Raw genomic sequence first — 19,052 nt, forward strand, 5'->3', positions numbered from 1 at the left:
CAGAGTGCCACTCTGGGTCTGGTCTCAAGCTGTGCTGGCTGTGAATTAGGGTGCCTGAGTTCCAGTGCAAACACTTTCTTGGGACTCATGACAAGTTTTTGTGGTTTGCTTAGATTATGAGAGCTTTGTCTTCACAGATGTAGAATTCCGCTGCCAGAGCCAGGGGCTCCTATGGCACAGTGAGGGTTAATGAACACCAGCTAAGGAACGATGAAACTTTAGTTGAAATGCCATTTCCTGTTATGAGGTTACCCTTCTGTTGTATGACACCTGCTTCTCTATTCTCACCACGTATTTTGAAATAAAACACAGTATTTGACACATAGTAACATAGGGTAAGAATATAATATCGTACTAAGTCACAGCAAGAACCCTTTTATTGGTAATTAAATGTATCAGGCTGGGGAAGATGTGTGGATAAAAATGGGCAACAGCTGGGTCAAATACTTAGTGCACTTCCTCTGATAGGCAGAACAAACTCTGAATGAATTCAATACATGTTTTCCCACTAAGAACCAGGGCAAGTACTCCTTGATATTATTTACTACTGACCTCAGTTTGCTGTGGAGCTTTGAACTCCTGGCTGTGCTGATCTACGAGGCTGGCTCATAGCTAATCAGGTCATGGATGTGATTTGTGCCAGCCTCAACCCTTGCATATTGCCAATCTCAGTTTTACAGCAATACTTGACCACTGTCAAAATCTATTAATCCACTAAGTTCTTTGGTCTTTATGCTTACCTGTAGGACATATCAATTCTTCCTATTCGTTAAGCCAAAAGCTACCAGAACTGTACTGGAGTAACTGAGGCAGTATTGATCTGAAAAAATGCTGCCTCCATCCAATTTAGAAGGAACACGTTTGACAAATTATATTTGGCACTTAATGATTGTCTTGCATTATTGGCCTTTTCCTTTGTTTCCTCTTTCCTTTTGATTACCAATTGCTATAAATGTTATCCCTCTGCCTCATCAGAGATAACTTTGAATAAAGATGTGCAGCAACAGGAGCCTTTTAAAGGGAGACAAGGGCAAATATAAAACCACAAATTTGTAGGTATCTCTGGAGGCTGCAGAATGTTTGCTACATTCCCTGAGCTGAGCTTTATGTACACACAGCAAAGGTACCTAGGCTCCAAAAAGCTTAAATGCCTCTTTAATGCCTATTTAATCTTTCCGTTCTTACACAGGCAGATACATTCTCTCAATTATAAGACCTTTGCATCAAAATTGAAGCAGAAGGTGCTGTGCTTGAAGCAATTTGTATCTTATTTTCTTGGAGGACAAGAAAGTGACAAAAAAAGAGGAGCCCCAAATTTGAAACTAGCCTTGAGACTTCTCTAATTCCTGCATGAGAAAGTGGCAGGAACCTTGAAAAGCATTTATTCATCTCTAACAGCTCTCCTACATCGAAGGCAGCAAGCAGAGTCTGGGAAGGGCTTTTTGTCACACTGACACGAGCCACAAGAAATCTGGGCAGTGTGCAAACAACATCAAGAGCAGGGCAGGACCTTCTCCCAAGCCCAGCCTGTGCTGGCACATGAAGGAGGAGGCACAGACATCTGGTGACACAAGCAATTGTTTATTGTGGTTCCCCAGAGAACTGTCAGCACGTGTATGGACAGGAACTGGCAAACAGTTCCACCAGACTATGCTGGCCTGGCACATCATGGAAAAAGTGAAGAATGATTCAAGCTGGATCTGTTTTCTGTACCCGTGGGCCTCCTGGCAGATGCACAGGAATAACCATATCTACCAAAAAGAACATCATTTTGCTATGGATGCTCCATATCACACATGTGACTCTCTCCCCTTACTCTGTTATGGAGAGGCAACAATTTTCTGTGTTTTCAGCAACAAGTTGATTTCAAAATCTCCAATTACACAAATATGCAAAAATGTATTTGCCAGCAGATTTGTGTTTGGAAAAATACAGCACTTTAATTACATAGATACCATAACTCCCTATTTTTACAGAAATGTGATTACTGCAATTTCTTCATTAGGAAATAGTTTCACTATTTAAGAAAATGTTATTTAAGAGGCGTGGTGTTATATGTTTATCCCACACTGTTGACACCCCAGCAAAACATAAGCAAACACTTGAATGCTTTCCTCCTAGCAACCAAGGTCTCTCACATCAGAAAAGCATCATACTTGTCTTTTTCTGTATCTTGTATTGAGCCAAATTTCTAGTTTGCAACCCTTTGGCTGTTCAATAACCATCAGATTCTTGGAATGTAATTTTAGGTGAAAATCTAAACCAGTGACTATGGTCACAGGGCCAGATTTTCAGGCTTTTGTGTATCCTTTACTTCCGCTGATGGAAATATTGCAAAATTAATCATAGATACTAAGCTTCTTTACATTTACTAACCTGATTCATGACAACTCTTCAAATTACCAGCAGTTTTTACAAAGTGCTGAGTTTCTGCAATTCCCACTATGATTGATCTAAACCACAGATACTGAGTATTACCTTTGGATTTCACTCTGACTTTCAAGGCTGGGATAATGGTGCTGGTTTTACTGAAGAAATGGGGTATTTTGAATCTTTTGAAATCTTTGCAGAATATTGGCGACTCAAAAACCCCAAACAAATCAGCAAATACACTATCAGAATCCTCTCCTTGTCTACTTCCTTCTTTCCTCACATAAGGGTAAGTTCTCCTTTCTTTCTTTTCTCATCTAAGAGTCTCCTTGCTAACTCTTCAAGAAAAACAGAGGAGCACCTGGGAAATCTGTCTTCCAAGGAAAAGATGAAAGATATAGCTAAGTGAGAGGATGTGTCCTTCTCAACACTGACAGTGTGGTCAAAGAGACAGCTCCCCCTGACTTTTCCCTGAAGAGTTCACAGACAACTGTCCAGAAGAGTGCCTGGTCTCCCCAGCAGTTCTGCTAACAGCAGGAATCACTGCAGCACTCTGGACTGCTGCTGTCGTGTCATTCCAGTGCCTCTGGGGTCACCTGAGTGCATTAAATTAACACTGTTCCCAGGCACAGCCAAATGTCTGGCAACAGGATGGTGCAGCATAATAATGGGATAGGAGGGGTAGATACACACCGAAATATCAAACGATTGGAAGGAATGGGGAGCAGTGAATCTGACCGACGTGACTTAGTGCCAAATGCACGTTCTCACACAGATCCCCCAGCAGATTATATGTCTCTTCACCACCAATTAACATTTTTATAGCTTATTTCAGTATTTTTGCATTTGTTTCACCTGTAATAATTTATTTATGAGTTTAAGATTATTAAAAATTCGAAGCTTCATTACAAACTATCCTGGGGGAATCTCACCTGCCTCATCCTATTACATTATTATTACCAAGAGTCTAATTTATATTTAATCAGACATCAATTGAACATCAATAAAATAATAATGAATTAATAAGCTATATCTTCCTAGAAATACTAGTAGCTTAAGTATGTAAGCAAAGGCAATGTACTGTCTGTGGGTCAGCTATCAAATCTCTCTATTTGACAGATCAATTTAGTATTTAGAATATGATAATAAGCTATAAAAATAATCTTGCTATGGTCTTCAGCTAACTCTTGTGATAATTGTGACCCATACCAACCTGTGAACCTGAGCTGAGAAGTAACCCAGAGTTCCATGTAAGACAGTCATTTCCAAACACTGTAAGTGCCTAAGGGACTCCATGTTTCCACAAAATGAAATTACAAAAGAATTTTGGCTTGGGTAAATGCTTAATCTTTCACTTTAACATGATCTCTTAAACTAAAATTATTTATTTTTCTACATAGAAAAATCAAAATAGACCTTTTTTTTAAATTCTTTTTTTTTTTTAAATTAATATAATATCTGCCTATGAACATTAAAATAGCATAGTTCAACACTGCTGGTCGGGTGTTCTGTTTTAACAAAATATCAACCCAAAAAACAAACTTTGGAAAATAATTTCCTGCAGACAGAAGTAACGTTATTTCAGTCTGGGGAATTTCAGTAAAGACCCGAGTCCTGTTCCACCCTATGGCTCCACAGTGATTGTCATCCCTAATTATTGATGAATATCACTAATTGGGGACTACTTCCACGTGTACTTCTTAGGCTGAAATGTTTTCCCCTTCCTCTGCTAAGTCTCAAGAGTCAAAATTTTCATTCTAGATCTTTTTTATTTCTTCAATTTCCTACTATGTATTTTCCTTTGTGGTTCAAATTTTATCAGGGATTGAAAAAGAACCCTAGATGCAAAAAATAACCATGTTGTCAGTATTCTTCTCTGTCCCAGTCCACTGAGAATCATTTAACCCTGTTCTTCAAAATGATCCCACTGAAGTCAGTGCCTCAGCCCCTTACTTCATCAGGATTTGCATGAGGGCTTGAAATATCCATCTGTGGAACTGAAGCTAAAAGATAACATTATCCTTCAATGACAGTCTGATATTTTCTAATATTCAGTGAATCTCCTTTCCTTTTCATCCCCAACACATTTGTCTCTTTTAGCTGCTTGGGTCCACTCTGGCTGGCTGTATTAGCCAGGCAAGGATTAAAAGGCCAGGTGTCCTCAGGCATGCAGCACGGGCTCATGTAAAGTTACAATCCCATGGAAACCTCAATGCCACTTGGGATATTGAGAAGTCCAACAAGAAGTGCTATTCAAATCTAACATAAAGAGGTTCCAATTTAACATTTAAAATTTTATTAAGATCTAAAGGGGCCATCAGACATTCTGGTCTAATCTCTTATATGAGATTTTTACTCAGTTATTTCTGCATCAATCCCCACAACTCCTGTTTGAGTAAAACACACACTATTGAAATTCTGTAAATGGGAAATCCATCATCCTTACACTAGCATTTATTACCCCACTTCTCAATTGAACTTGTCAGGCTGCCAGGCTGTCAGTCCCACTCACTGACTTGTTCTTCCCTCCATGCAGGGCTTTGGCAGCCCATGTTTGGGTCCCAGGGATGCTGGTACACCACAACCTGAATGGGCTGGACTCATCAAAGCTATGGGCAGTTCCACCACTCAGAAATGTGAAAACCATTGCATGCTTATGATCCATTCTTGGCAAGTCTGTTTACCATGAAGGATTCATCAAAGTTCAGAATCAAGGACAGCTCTATTCTTCCTGAGCAGACCCAAATACACTCCTTTTTGGGACACTCTTATGGGGAAATTATGACTAGTTTAACACAGAGAGCACCTTCCCACACCTCTGAGGGATAGTTCTAATTTTTGGGCAACCTACCTACTGGATTTCACATTTTCTGCCATGTAACCACAGTCAAATTTTGGAAAAAAAAAAAAAAAAAAGCCACTCACCTCTCTTTTTAAAAATCTTCCACCATGGACTAGTTTCACTGCTCTCATTCAATCAAACCACTCACTGACTTGACAGATCTTTCTCATGAATAAGAGAGAATAAAGGTCTTCCATTTCTGGATGTACTTTGCAATAGATCCTGTGAAAATCAAGATAAATAATGTACACTAATTCATCTTTAGTAAGCACAAAAATAGTCCCGAGTGACAGCTATTGGGTTGTATGCAGTGAGTCTGTACAGCCCCTTCTGTAAACACAACAATGAGTAACAATCAATCTCTTACTCCTTTCTTACTCTCTAGTGTGACAGACCCTTAATTATGGCTATTACATTAATAATGGCTTCAGAGAAGCCTCCACAGCTGAGGCTGTATTCTCCTCTGGACATCAAAGACAGTATTAAAATCCTGCCTAGGAAAACTCCTCAGTAACATCTGCTGGTGTTCATCCCAACCAAGGAATTCTCTGTTCTAGACAGAAAGCACCTACCTCCAGCTCTCTGCCTCCTACTCCTGGATGATAAGGTACCTGCAAAAATTGATACACCATTGAAAAGGGAAAGATTTACGTCTGAAAACACTGAGAGAAAAGAAAACTCCACCTCTTATTAAGCTCTGAAAAACTACTAGAGACTGCAGGTATCTTAGCCAGGCCTCTATATCCTGCAGAATATGCCCATCTTTAATAAGTCCCTGACTGACAGTGTTTGTAACACAACAATGCAAAAACAGTATCACAAATTGTGATTGTGTAACAGAAAATTGAAATAGAAACCCCCACTAGGGCCCTGTATCACCGGTATCTATCACTGCACCACAGCATCAACATTTTAATTCTGTATATGTAGCATTTATGGGAACCCTTCAGGAATAAACATGCTTCTACAGTCACCTGGAGAGGGTGTCTACACAAGTCCCTAGCAAGGGGACAGCAGGGCAGAATCAAGATTCGGGTTTGCACCAAACAATGAATAATTCATAAACCCTCTGCACATAGGCAACATGTAATCCTTACATAGTGATTACCAGATAATTAATGTAACTGCCTCTCAAGAGAGTTACTAGGAAACACTGTTATGCACATGCAAGCTAAAGCTAAGTCAATGTAACAGGTGATGACACATCCTGCGATAAATTATTTGGTTTAAAATTGTTTTGGAATATGTAGCAACTTATTGATAGCCAACAGCTTAAAACGTTGCCTATGTGGAAAGCAATGCCTGGCAAATTATCAATTCTTAATAAAGCTTTGTGCTTGTAAGTATTACTGTTGATGCTGCTCTTGATTTAAGATTCAGCTAATTTTTGTCTAGACTCAGCACTGTGGCTCATCCATGTTTCTCCATTTCCCTGAGGATTTGGAAATACAAGTTTTGGTTTGATGAGCCTATTAAAAAACTAAGAAATGCATATGCAGCACTGCCCTTGTCTGTTCATGAAAGGAAAACTGATTCAGGATGCTATAAAGGCACATATGTGTACTAAAAGCCCTGGCCCCAAGATGAACACTGTGTTGTCTACAAGCAAATGCTACTGTCCTAAAACAACGCTGTCAAGGTGCAGTACCATGCTCAAGGAAGCCTGGATGTGCCATGCAGGAGAAGAATTTTTAGAAAACCCCATCTGTAAAGGTAAGTTGCTTAGGAATTTCCCAGCCACATGATGATGCTGCAAAAATAAGCAGAATCAAACAGTTCTCTGAAAAAACTTAAGAATGTTCCTTACCTGTATAATCATCACACAGCACACTTCATTGTCAAGAGCTGCTGTAAGCAATACAAATCTCAGTTATAACCTTAGCAGTAACATTTCTCTGTGAATGTTTGCCCTTCCAAATATCTTTTAATCAACACCATACTCAGTACTCTGTAAGCCATGATCCTCAGCTGTGGGAGCTTAGCAGTTTGCCACTCATTTAGTCAGCTCTGGGCATTGCTAAAGATCAGGTCTCATGTAATTCTGAGTTCAAAAAGGTCTTCTAAAATAGGAAATTTAAACTATTTATGATTCTTTTTGCAGGTTAAATTCTGTATGTTTTGATGGAGGTTTTTTACTTCAAAAACCCACAGTTTAAATTAAAGTCTAAAAAACCCCCTCTGATTTGCCACAAAAATCAATCTTCTGCTGTCCAATTCCATTCTTAATGAAAGAGACAATTCAGAAACCTACAGGAACATGCTTTATTGATTCATTCACAAGTCACTAAAGCCTGTGCCTATGTTCCCTCCAATAAACCTACCTGCATAGTGCTTGTGATGCACTGAATTGCAAGGGAAGACAATGACCCCAGATCTGTTCTGCTGGAAGTCCAGTGAGACTAAACACACCCAATAAATGTGAACACAACACACCACTAAGTTAATGACAAATGTGTGTAGGACACAAAGAGACTTATATTTCCTCTTTCTTATTCTTTCAGCTGAGCCTCTGCCTTCTCAGTAATTTATTTACCCAGGGCAGTGGTGCCCAGATGCATACCTGTTTCTTCATGGATAGCCTTGTTTTTCTCAATTTTGTAGATGGATTAAACAAAGCAGGAGGAGGCCATCCTACATGTGTGAGGTCACACAGTGACCTGTAATCTTCACTGCAGCAGATGCCCGAATTCATTCAGGTTCAACACCTCATTTGGCATAAACCTGGAGTGCAGCTGCACTGTAGTGGATATTTTATATATATGCCTTTCAATAATCTCCTTCACTTCTTATGAAAGCAATAAGGAGTCATAAGGAACAGCAGAGCCTATATTGGGTGAGTTTTCCTATTAAATTCCTCTAATGCATCTCGGCTGTGACCTGTAGTAATTTGGGTAATCTAATAAGGCAGAATGGCCCATAAGAATCTGGGATGATACACTGCCTACCTGCAAGACAGAAGTACAAGAGAGCAGTGAGACACCAGGTATCACCCTGCAGTCAGAACAAGAGTGAAATTAAAAAATAGGTGCTAGAAAATACAGGAAGATATGCTTTGCACAGTCCTATGGGTACTTTCAAGTACCACCAATTCAACATTCATTTCCAATTCAAAACATTCAATCTAGTTGTCCTGCTTAAGGGAATATGCTACATTCAGATTTAGCATTAGGTTTTATGGTAATTACAGTTAATCTAATTATTCCAGTAGAAATACCTTAAGTATGGCATTTGTTCAGGTTCACCCAGGTTTTGCCAGAAATCCAAACAGTCTTTTGCCTTCTACCTCATGACACAATAGATTTTTAGGGAGCCCATTTCTGTTATATCATTCCAATATTCTTCTCCCTTTACATATGGTTTTGATAAGTGTGCACAGATCCAGTCAAGAATAACACTTTTTACTGCAAAACGAATTTGTCACCTGCATTAGAACTTAGTGGATTTAGTAGTGAGGAATAGTTTCAGAAAGCAGCCTCGATATATAATAAGTTAGCAAGCAATTTAGTGGTGTATAGAGGAATTAAAATATTTTGTTATGCACTTTAGTATTTCCCCTAACTCTAAAATCAGCCAAAACTCCAGCATAAAAATCACTTTTCCTTTAGAATTGCCTCTCAGCAGGGTAGTGGGCACAAGTTATCACTTTGTGCCATACTGTATGTTCAAAGGCATCAGCATTCAATGTGCTAAGAAGTAACACTGAATCCCACAATCTGAAATAAAAATGAAAGTTTCAAAAAGATTTCAGAATTTAAATGAATATAAATAGCTGCTTTGAAGATGGAAAGCATTTTACAGATTTACATTTTGGTCTGTTTTGTACGGATAAACAGGCAAAAATATGTTCTTTAAAAGGAGCAATATGATTTTCAGTTTAACACTTTCCATAATTAGATTGTAAGAAATACTAGGAGCCACAAAAAGAATTATTTATATTCACTGTACTGAGAGCTTATGTTTTGCTTCTGCTTATTACTTGAGATTCAGAAAAGCATCTCATTTTATAACCTTAACAACTATCAATGTAAGCCACTAGCTTTTTGTAAATGTACATTCCCACTATCACCTTCCCCAACTATGAGGATGCAAAGAAATCAGGGCACTATCATTGTTTAGTCAAAAGACTCAGCAGGTTTATCAAAGGTTTTCTTTTCTTTTAAAAGACACAACAAATATTGTCAAGGAATTCATACAAACTTAGAATTAAAATGTTACAAAAGTGCTCTGAAAGGAAAATTAATTGGAAGGATTCATACTCTAACACTGCTTGCTGTCACTTTGCTCTTAATGACTGAAGTGTTTTTATAGTTTTCTGTGTTCTTCCTTAGTGCTGTATAATTTGATTTCCAAACCCCCTGAGAGCTCTGTGACAAACCTGCAGGGTGTTTCCAGGATGTAAAGGTCAGAGCTGAGGACAATGGGCATGGAGTGTGCAGAAGACAAATCTCAGAATCTCTTGCTTCAAATCTGTCACTGACACAGAAACCAGGGTCAGTAAAGCACAAAGAGAAGTCTCTTAAAGGAAAATCAGCCGTGGTGGCAACTTCCTAAGGAAAAATCAACTTTGATGAGAACCTCCTAAAGATATTAGTGTAATTGCCAGCAGAATCCAAGTGACATTCCTTAAAACAAAGGAAGAAGACAGCTTTCCCAGAGATCTGATGTGTGGAAATCAAACAAGCTTCCAAATTTCTTGAACAAAAATCATATACTGGGAAGCCCAAACTGTCTCATGTGTAACACTTGGAATTTAGGGAAATCCTCCTGTGCTATATTCCTGGACTCCTTCCCACTCCATCCTCCAAAGAAGTCTTTCCTCAGCCAGCTCCTTCCCTGCCCTCACACCAGCCTCTAGTTTTCTGACAAGATATTGCTCTTTTGGGCTAGACACCGTATGACCTTCCCTGTTCTGGCTGGCCCCACAACTGTTCAATTAGTGCCAGCCAATCTCTATCTTAGGGTTCCTAACTACCTTATTATCTTTTTTATTGTTTAATTAACAGAATCACTTCTTAAGGACAACTGTAATGCTAGTTAGTGGAACAGGTGCAGTAACTAGTAAAAAGTCTATAAAGAGAAAAGTCAATATCCCACCAGATGCATGTAGAGGATGTACCTTTCAACATCACAAATTCTCTTTTGGGGAATGCTGCTTCTGCATGATATGCCTCAGTTTTAATTCACTTGTTATTCTTTGCTTAATCAAGTTAATCTGTTGTATAAATGTAAGCACCATTATGCTAATTTCTGCACTAGACATGCAAATATATAAACATTTGTGTGCCAAATTATTAAAGTTCTGTCTATAATGTTATGCCCCTATTTACTATCTATATTTTATGTCTTATGGATTTCTAAACATTTAAATTTATATCAGTGCTGTCACATATCTGCAAGCAGAGACAGTTTTATGAGCACTAAAAAAGCTGCAACACACAGCCTCTAAATACTAATGACATAAATGGTATCCACTAATGGTCTCTATTTTTATTACAATGCAAAACTTCAATACATTGCAATTACTACTGCTCTAAGGCTGAACCATACACATTGTATAATGCCAACTTCCATCTCTATAGCATAAAATGACATTATTTGTTGTTCAGCCCTGTACTGCAGATGTTGACTGAATGCTCAAGTCAGCAGTTGGAGCTAAAATTCACTCTATTTACAAAGTCTTACTGTTAACTAATACCCTAAATTGTCATATATGCCAATGCATTAGACATTTTTCAAAGCCTGCTGCACTAATAGCATGTAAGTGTAGTACATGTCTTCTTGTACCTGTCAACAGCCCAGGAACTTTGCAAAGGTAAAGCATGTCAAAAAAAGAGAATTATCTTCTTATGCTCCTGCGTAAAAAAATCTTTCGTGAGCAGTTTTTCTAAAATATTGCAATACAAAAGTGCATTCAGCAGAGCTTGCTCTCTTGTAACTGGGTTTCTTTTTCATCTTTTTAACGCTAAATTGTAAATTCTTAATTCATAATTTCAAGTGTCTCCTTTTACTTCAGCTACCAAAGAGACTAAGGCTCCCTCTTAGAACTTTGAGACAGTGTAAATCTCAGTGTTCATAAAACTGGATGAAAACAAGTGCGTTGCAAAATCTCTCCTATGTGAGTTGGGGGTGGAGGGGTTAATTTCATTTCATCATTGCATTTTGCTTGCCAGAAACTTTCAGCAAAATAAAGGAGAGCTAAGTTCATCTCTCAGACTTTCTCAAGCTGGATCATCTCACATAAAACAAGTGCAACTAGATTGACTCTCATTGACTTCAAGAATAACCTCCAGAAAGCTGAAAGTTTTGTTTGAAACAGGAGACATTTTTTCTATTTCCATGCAGCTGGGAAGTCATTTACACAAGGAAAACACTGGAGACAAAGTAGGTGTCAGACTGGGTAGCATTTTACATGCATTTTCTGACACAAGGCAGACAACAGAAACGTGCACACAAAATATTTCCTTTCAAGGGCTGGCTAGTGCGAACAGCAAGATCGAGGAGACATTAGTGCAATTATTACAGAGTCACCAAATACTCCCTGTCCTTAGAAACACAATCCAATATCACTCATAACTTTTAAGCATGGAAACCATTCCACCTGAAAGCAGTACTTTCTTTAAATTTTCTCACTCAGCTTGCAAAATCTAAACTCACAAGACTGACTAGAGAAGAGCACGTGATGTAAAATACATAGAATAATTATAGCTAAATCTTACAACTGAGAATACTGACACAGAATTACTTATTGTTTTCTTCTTCCTTTCTCTACCAAGAATCTTGAACGACAAGTGCTCTCTAATGCAATTTGAACCCACTTCAGTGTCCTAATATTTTGAATAAATAGGTTTTATAAAGGATTTCAGTTAACTACCTCTGTTGTACAATTCCAACAATAAAATATTCCAACTGAAAATCAAATGGCAGTTTTAATTTTAGAATCCAGGGTTTCTCAAAAGAACAAATTCATTGCTTTAAAGAGTTGTGGGAAAACACAGCTTTTCTAAATAAGTAAAATATGCTATGCATTTTCTCAACCAGGTTTTAAAATATGAATTTTAACATAATAGCTAATTTTTTGAAATCCGAAATGTTCAGGAGCAAGTAGTTTTTAATCCTCTCTACACATCTTAAAATTTGAAACAAACTGGACTGTGCTCCCTAGCACAAAAATGAAATATTTGAGTACATGAAAAACATTTTTCTTTAATTATTTCTCAATTTTTCTTGAGGAAGCTGTTGGGTAACTGCAATCAATTTTGAGGAGTATTTTGGACCTTTTGAAATTCCATCGTTGAAAACTTGCATTGTTCACTGTAATTCTTTCTCCTTGCTTAACAATCACATTGTAGCAGAGGAGGAAGAGAGCTCTTTATAATAAGACCTTGGACAAAATCTGAGGGTACCAACTTGAAAGAAAATGTTAACTGTGTTTCAGTTTGAAAGTGTAATGCCCCTCTGGAAAAGCAGCAATAGGTCATGGGCTGGTTAATGCTGAAACCAACAAGTGCCTGACCCAGTTTTTTGTGTGTTATTTGTTTGGTTGGTTTGGTTTTCTTTAGTTTAATTCCCCCTTATTTTGTTTTCACAAGTTTGCCCTCATAACTCTCATTGCAACAAAGCCAATGTCATTCCCCTAACAGACCACACTTGATGAGGTGCCTAATTAAGAAAGCAGCTGCCCTAAAGCTCTGTAATATCAAGGAGAGAGAGTGAGACACCTGCAGAGGCCGAGTCAGGTGTCTCTACTGGAGAGCTCCCAAGCTCCTAACACAGGTGTCTCAGGATAGCAGAGTTACTCGGTCTGGAACCAGCCCGTGACCCAAATAGGGCCTGAAACGTGTTCATTCCATGAGGGCACCGAAAGAGGACACAGGTAAGAGCACACTGCTGCTCAGAATGGACTTACAAAGCTCTCCATGGACATTACAGGCATTCCCAGAGCAGCAGATCCAGAGGGTTTCTGAACTCACAGACTTGGCAGCTGTCTCTGGGCACCTGTCCCACCCTGTTGCTCCAGTCTCTTCTACAGTAAAAGAGAACATAAGCTCTTGTGGAGCTTATCTCTACCTGGGTACACACAGTGAAAACATTCTCCTTCACTGAAACAATAAAAAAACATCAAAAACAATAAGAGGCTTTCCATCCACTTCTGTGGATGGCCAATTGAGCCCTAAACTAAAAGACTCCTGGCCCTGTTCCCTGCTTGGAGTATTTGGCAATAGTTTTGTTTTAAACTGTAAAGACACTATTTTAAAAAGCACTCTAGGAAGGATGGCTGGCTGCATCTGCATTCCTTCCAAAGGGAATGGGCTAGAGTATTTACACCCAAGGCAATGGCTTTTTAAGGTGTTTCTTCTGATTATAACAATACAATGAAACAGCTATAATACCTGGAAGCTTTAGACTTCTGCCTTGTAACAATGCAGATGAATAGCTTCAACCTTTGCAAGAAATTGCAGTATGAACGTCTGTTTTATTCCACAGTTGTGTCTGAGCAGACTATTAATAGAATCCTGATAAATGCTACAATAGCTATTCTTTTTCCTCCCCTTTTGCTTTTATGCTATTGTCAATACCTATCCTTCCCCTGGTGCTGTCAGCTGATGCCTGTCTCATAACTCTTGGGGTAACAGCATTAGGCGAAAAAGAAATTAAGTTCAAATAAAACTGCCAGGTAGAATCAACATTATGAGATTATGGACTGAATTGTTTTCTGAAGAGGCACATATATGCAGCGTTATACCACTAATGACCTAAAAAGAACTTACACATTACAATTTAATTACTATAATATTATTTAAGAGAAGGGGAAAGATACTAAAGATGAATTTGTTTCTTTTTCTAGGAGCTCTGCAATTTTTAATGGCAAGTAATAACTACATCTTCTCTATACATTTCCTGGGGACTGTGTAGGTAGCACCACACTCCACACCATGTCCACATAAAACTAAAAAGTGTTATGAAGTATTGGGAAATCATGCATGTGGCTGGTAGGACATTTATCCAAGCCTTTGCCAATCTGTGCCATTCTTGGGGACATGGCTGCATTTGCACAATTCTCTTGTTTGTGTTCACTCTTGTGTAATAAATCTAAAAAGATAGGGAACTGCCACTGCTGGTGCTGTGAGTAAAAAGAAACCAGTGAGATTATGGAGAAGAACACAAAATATAAAGACTACACAATAATTATGAAGAAACAAAAAAAAAAACCCAAAACCCTGGATTTCTTGCAAATACTTGCAAGCCATACAGCTAAAAATAAATGAATATTTGATAATGATACCAACAGCCTCAAATTATCAGTCTAGCATGCAAATGAGTGAAGTTATTTACCATATAACAGCAGTGCTATCTGTGCTAATGTTTGTGTCACATTGAACCACAGTCAGATCCCTCATCTGGACTGCAGCAACTGCTGCTGCTGTCAGAAGCAACCAGCTCCTGAACTGGGTCTTTCAAGGAAGCCAAATAATGAAGTGCCACGGAGAACAAATATATTTTTTGCTCCCTGAAGCAATGTCTTCAGTGAATTAGAGGAAACAGCTCTGTCCTAGAGAAGCTCTAAGGCTGTAACTGATGTTTCATCTGCTTTGAAGATTTGTATTTTCCAGAGTTCTTAGACTATTAAGATTGAAGCAAAACAACACATGTAAAAGAAACTAAAAAAAATTAAAATATTTTTTTCATAAATGCCTAAATAAAGTTAGGAATAACAAGAAACACCTAGATATTTGTCCAGTCTGAATGCAACCCAAACCAGCAACAAAACGCTCTAGCACATCCACAGTTAAAAGTAACAGTTCCACTGAATAGTAAATATTTATCTTTTGAGATCACAGAGGCAAGTACTGTAGAAACATGCATGCATACATTTTAGGAATAGCTAACATTTGCTCATGGCTCGAAAGCCATCTTGGTAAAGACAATCTTATAAGAATACTTTAATAAAATCAACATGGAAACTACAAATGTAGGGTATGCGTGAAGTGGGATAATCACAGAAAATAAATTCTGTGGTGTTTTCAGGAAAGCTGAGTCAACTGTGGCTCTGATAGTTGGAAATCTGGACAACAGCAGATATCAGAGGAAGTCCTAAGTGTGTACTCACAAAAAGAAAACTGACTGACTTTCAATGCAAAAAGGAATAGGCTGGAACCTATAGCTGTAGTAAAACACTATTACCAGACTGGGAAAAAAAATAAATTAGCAATGTTAATGGCTGAATGCAAAAAGTGTAGGAAATTATAAGGATACAGTAGTCATGGTGAAACAGATACCAAAAGAAGAAAAGAGGTCCAAGTACACCTGGGAAGGCAGGTAAAATGGACAGAGGGTACCTAAAACAGGGGCTGATGGCAAAGAGGGACTGTCAAGGTGCAGAAGAAACAAAAGGAAGTTAAAACCTTCATCAAGAGACACATAGTAGAGGATTTTAAAATATATCTTATTGTTTATAAAATGCAAAGATTACTTTTCAGCTGGGTTTTTTGTGTACTTATCTGCAGATTTAGAGACTGTCAGTTGCAGAGATTACATCTTATGCATATTAGTCTTCCAAGATACTGAAACTTTTTTGACCTTTCCCGAATAATAAGTAGTATTTTTATGTAAATTAATCTTCGTCAATCATTGTTGTGATACCAAATATCTTAAACATGGGATGCATGCCTAATAGCAGAACTATTTCAAAGAATGAACAAACTGAGAATAAATAAACATGGCTGGTAACTTTAATGATTTCCCTAAAACTGTATTTTAAATGCTTGAAAATTCGCAGTTTTCTCTCACAGAAGCCAGAGACAGCACTTTTCACATCTCATGGCCACTCCCATCGATATCAGCTCTAAGAAAAATTGAAATGTTCAGCTCTGCTAAGTCAGGGGGACAGATTTTACAAGATACAATGGACCAGTGAAACTCCTAACTGAGGGCCCACTGGCTAGGACTTGGTTACTGTTCATACTCAGTCTTTCCAGTCTGTGTTTATAACTAACAGGCATTTTCCTGCTATAACAAACCCTTATCTGGTGCCTCCTTCACCTCACCCTTTCATATTTCCCTCAAAACCCAAATATCTGAGATATCTAACGATGGAATGGATCAGAATAGACTTAAAGGTGTCTGCACAAGGAAGGTTAAGAGCTACAAATCTCTCCACACCCTGCACTAAGCAGTAAAGAGCTGAATTAAATACAATAGTGTAGCAGAGCTGAACTTTGAGATGCATCCCCTCCACTCACTCTGGCTTTTCTAGTAATAGAGGTACTGCTCAAAAACATAAAGCCTAACTAGCTGGTGTAAACTAACTTTACATAAGCAGTTATGACCTAAACAAAGTTTGAACAGTACATAGCCTCTGGGTACTCTTTTGAGTACATTTTGAGTTTAAATTTAGATTTTTTATTGCCCTTGGAATGTTGAAATAAACTTTCAGTCCCACTGGTGCAACTCCAGGAAGAGACTATATTAAATTTCTCTGTTCATGAAGGTGTGTGCCTTCCTTCTATTCATTACCAGGCATGCAAGTCACATAATAAAGCTGAGTTGGTTTTATTCTTATCCAATATGAACCTTATTGTGCTTACCAGAATTCTGCAAGGGCAGTTCCCATTAGCAAGTGGTATCATGTAAGAGCTGAGCATCCCATCAGGGGTCTCTGGAGTTGAACACACAGATCTGACACACCCAGGGCCTACCAGGGAATCACACCTTGGTCTTTATTCCTCTAGCCTGGGACAGATATCTTCAATTTCCCTGTTTCTGCAGAACAACATTTAGAAAGAACTCAAATCAAATCAAATCAAACCAATCAGCTTACTAAGATGACATTGTGGAAAACCAACAGCAAAATTAAACATCTGAAGTTTGAAAAGGCAAACCTAGAATTTGCTTATTTGATAAGGAAAGAAGCCTTGAACACCCTAATATTAGTAACATGCACTAGCCTTACACACCTAACATTCTGCCAGCAAAAGAGAAAAGTGGGCCCAAGCAGAAGTAACAACTCTGACATAGGAACAACCTAACACATCAATAAATTAAAAATCATTGTTTTGTCTGAGATTTTATCATCACTTCCTGACTCAAAATCAGTCCTGGATTTGAAACAATTTAGCTAACTGGGAACAGGGAAACAGCAACCTTTCTCTTACAGGAGAGAGTCACACTGCTTAGCTGTGTAACTGGAAGAAGCATTCCTTGTTTCCAACCTACCAGTGCCTAATGCTGCATGGGCCCAAGGCAGAACATTTAAATTAACAGTTGTAATATGCAGTGAAGCAGGGACTGATACACACGAGACCAGATGCAAAGTATCATTTGCCTCAATAAATAAATAAATAAATAAATAAATAAATAAATAAATAAATAGCTTGTAAGTTGGAAGTTAGGCAGAGCCTTATAACCTGACAATAATCTTTGGGGCAAGATAATGATAACCATGCTTATGACAAATAAACTAAATGTGGTGTGTCTTTTGATGCAATTTATCATTCTTTTATTGATGTACTCCTATCAAAATCTCATTTATTTCTGCTTTTCTTTCAAGCAAAGCTCATAAGTCTTCAAGGCACTGGGACCATGCCACAAGTTGTAGGTCCACATTGGTGGCAGAAAAAGTTCAATTTGTAGGAAATTTGATAGAAGTTATACAAATGTTTTCTCAGTAATAGCAGCTGTAGCTGGTACGAAATGCAGTGTTAAATGAGAGTAGACCATGGAACATTTTATAATTATAGTTCTCCACTGAGTTCTTTACTTTTCAAGGTGGTATAGAAGGAATTATTATGGTTTTAATCTTCTTGTTCATTATGGCAGAAGAGAATTTGTGATCTAACCTCTAAGAGTAAGTTTAAAGAAGAGTCTGTCATTTTGATGGCTCATTTTTGAGATTTATATTTCGTGGTGGTTTGTCATTTTTTCGTTTTTTAAAGACAGAGAGGAAGTTTGAGGAGAAGGCAGAGAGATTGTTTGTGTATGTTCATTTATTTTGTCTGAGCAATCTAATCAAATTGTATTCTCAGTGCTTCTCTGATCCCTCTTACTCAGAGGAAAGTTTCTGGTTATTTCTTCCTTCTACATACAATGTAAACAAAAATTGCTTAACTTTCACTTCCTCTTCAGCTCCTAACCTATTCACTTAAACTGGCCTACAAGGGCTTCTCTTTTGCTACTTTGGGGGACCTTCTTCCATCTTTTAGCTTTATTTTAGATCTTTTCAAAGCTGTTGTTTCCAAATAGCCTTCTACTTGGGGTTCTGACCCTTCCTCCTCTTCTATGGTATTTTGAAATTTAATTTTATATCCTTTACAGGGCTTTTGATTTTTTTTAACCCCTACTGGTGCCTTTTCTTTATGCTTTTATAGATATTGATAACATTGTGAATTATATTATTCTATACAGAAATAAAGCTCACTCGAATTGAAACTTGCTGCCATTTTCTTCCAGTTTCTGAGACTCCCTATGAATTTATTTTAAAATCTCCTTTAATCCTCCTGCTGGACTGATGTTTCCTTTCAGAAAAGGAGGACACTGTTCCAGCCACAAAAAATGACATAGCATGAAGGAAACGAGGAAAAAAAAAAAGTCCTGAGTCATGAAAGTAAAGAAGAAATACAAGTGAAACAGACTTGAGAGAGAATTAAAATCCACAAACTGGAAGGGACAGAAAAGTAAGATGGATCTCTAATTGAAAGGAATAGAGGGCTGACTCTATATAAGAACTAGATAGATCAAGGAAGGAGAACTTGACCAAGGGAGAACTGAACTAGCAGACACCTCTCACCTTTTAGCTGCTTTCATTATCCTCCCTCTGTCCCCAGGGACTGCTGGGAGCCCTCCT

General features: G+C 38.1%; 2 long non-coding RNA genes across 23 annotated transcripts in view; one reads left to right on the forward strand and one right to left on the reverse strand.

Moving 5' to 3' along the window:
* LOC148222356 (uncharacterized) overlaps positions 1–6,619 on the forward strand; it is a 93,729-nt gene extending 87,110 nt beyond the window's left edge. The window contains exon 4 of the long non-coding RNA XR_015806232.1: positions 1,194–6,619. This is a non-coding gene — a long non-coding RNA (uncharacterized LOC148222356). The remainder of the gene's footprint in view (positions 1–1,193) is intronic.
* The window catches only part of LOC148222357 (uncharacterized), a 29,580-nt gene that overhangs the window by 3,309 nt on the left and 7,219 nt on the right, over positions 1–19,052 (reverse strand). For 7 of the 22 annotated variants that reach the window (XR_015806215.1, XR_015806216.1, XR_015806214.1 and 4 more), the window contains 5 exons: positions 16,798–16,972; positions 8,158–8,203; positions 7,020–7,060; positions 5,785–5,823; positions 5,296–5,434 (listed from right to left, as the gene is read on the reverse strand). This is a non-coding gene — a long non-coding RNA (uncharacterized LOC148222357). Of the gene's footprint in view, positions 1–5,295; positions 5,435–5,784; positions 5,824–6,860; positions 6,960–7,019; positions 7,061–8,157; positions 8,204–9,587; positions 9,686–16,797; positions 16,973–19,052 lie in introns of those variants that run through there. The other 15 variants (XR_015806229.1, XR_015806231.1, XR_015806219.1 and 12 more) reach the window with 14 other exon arrangements.

This window comes from Sturnus vulgaris, chromosome 12 (assembly GCF_052056855.1).
Source record: "Sturnus vulgaris isolate bStuVul1 chromosome 12, bStuVul1.hap1, whole genome shotgun sequence".
In the NCBI taxonomy this organism is placed as follows: domain Eukaryota; kingdom Metazoa; phylum Chordata; class Aves; order Passeriformes; family Sturnidae; genus Sturnus; species Sturnus vulgaris.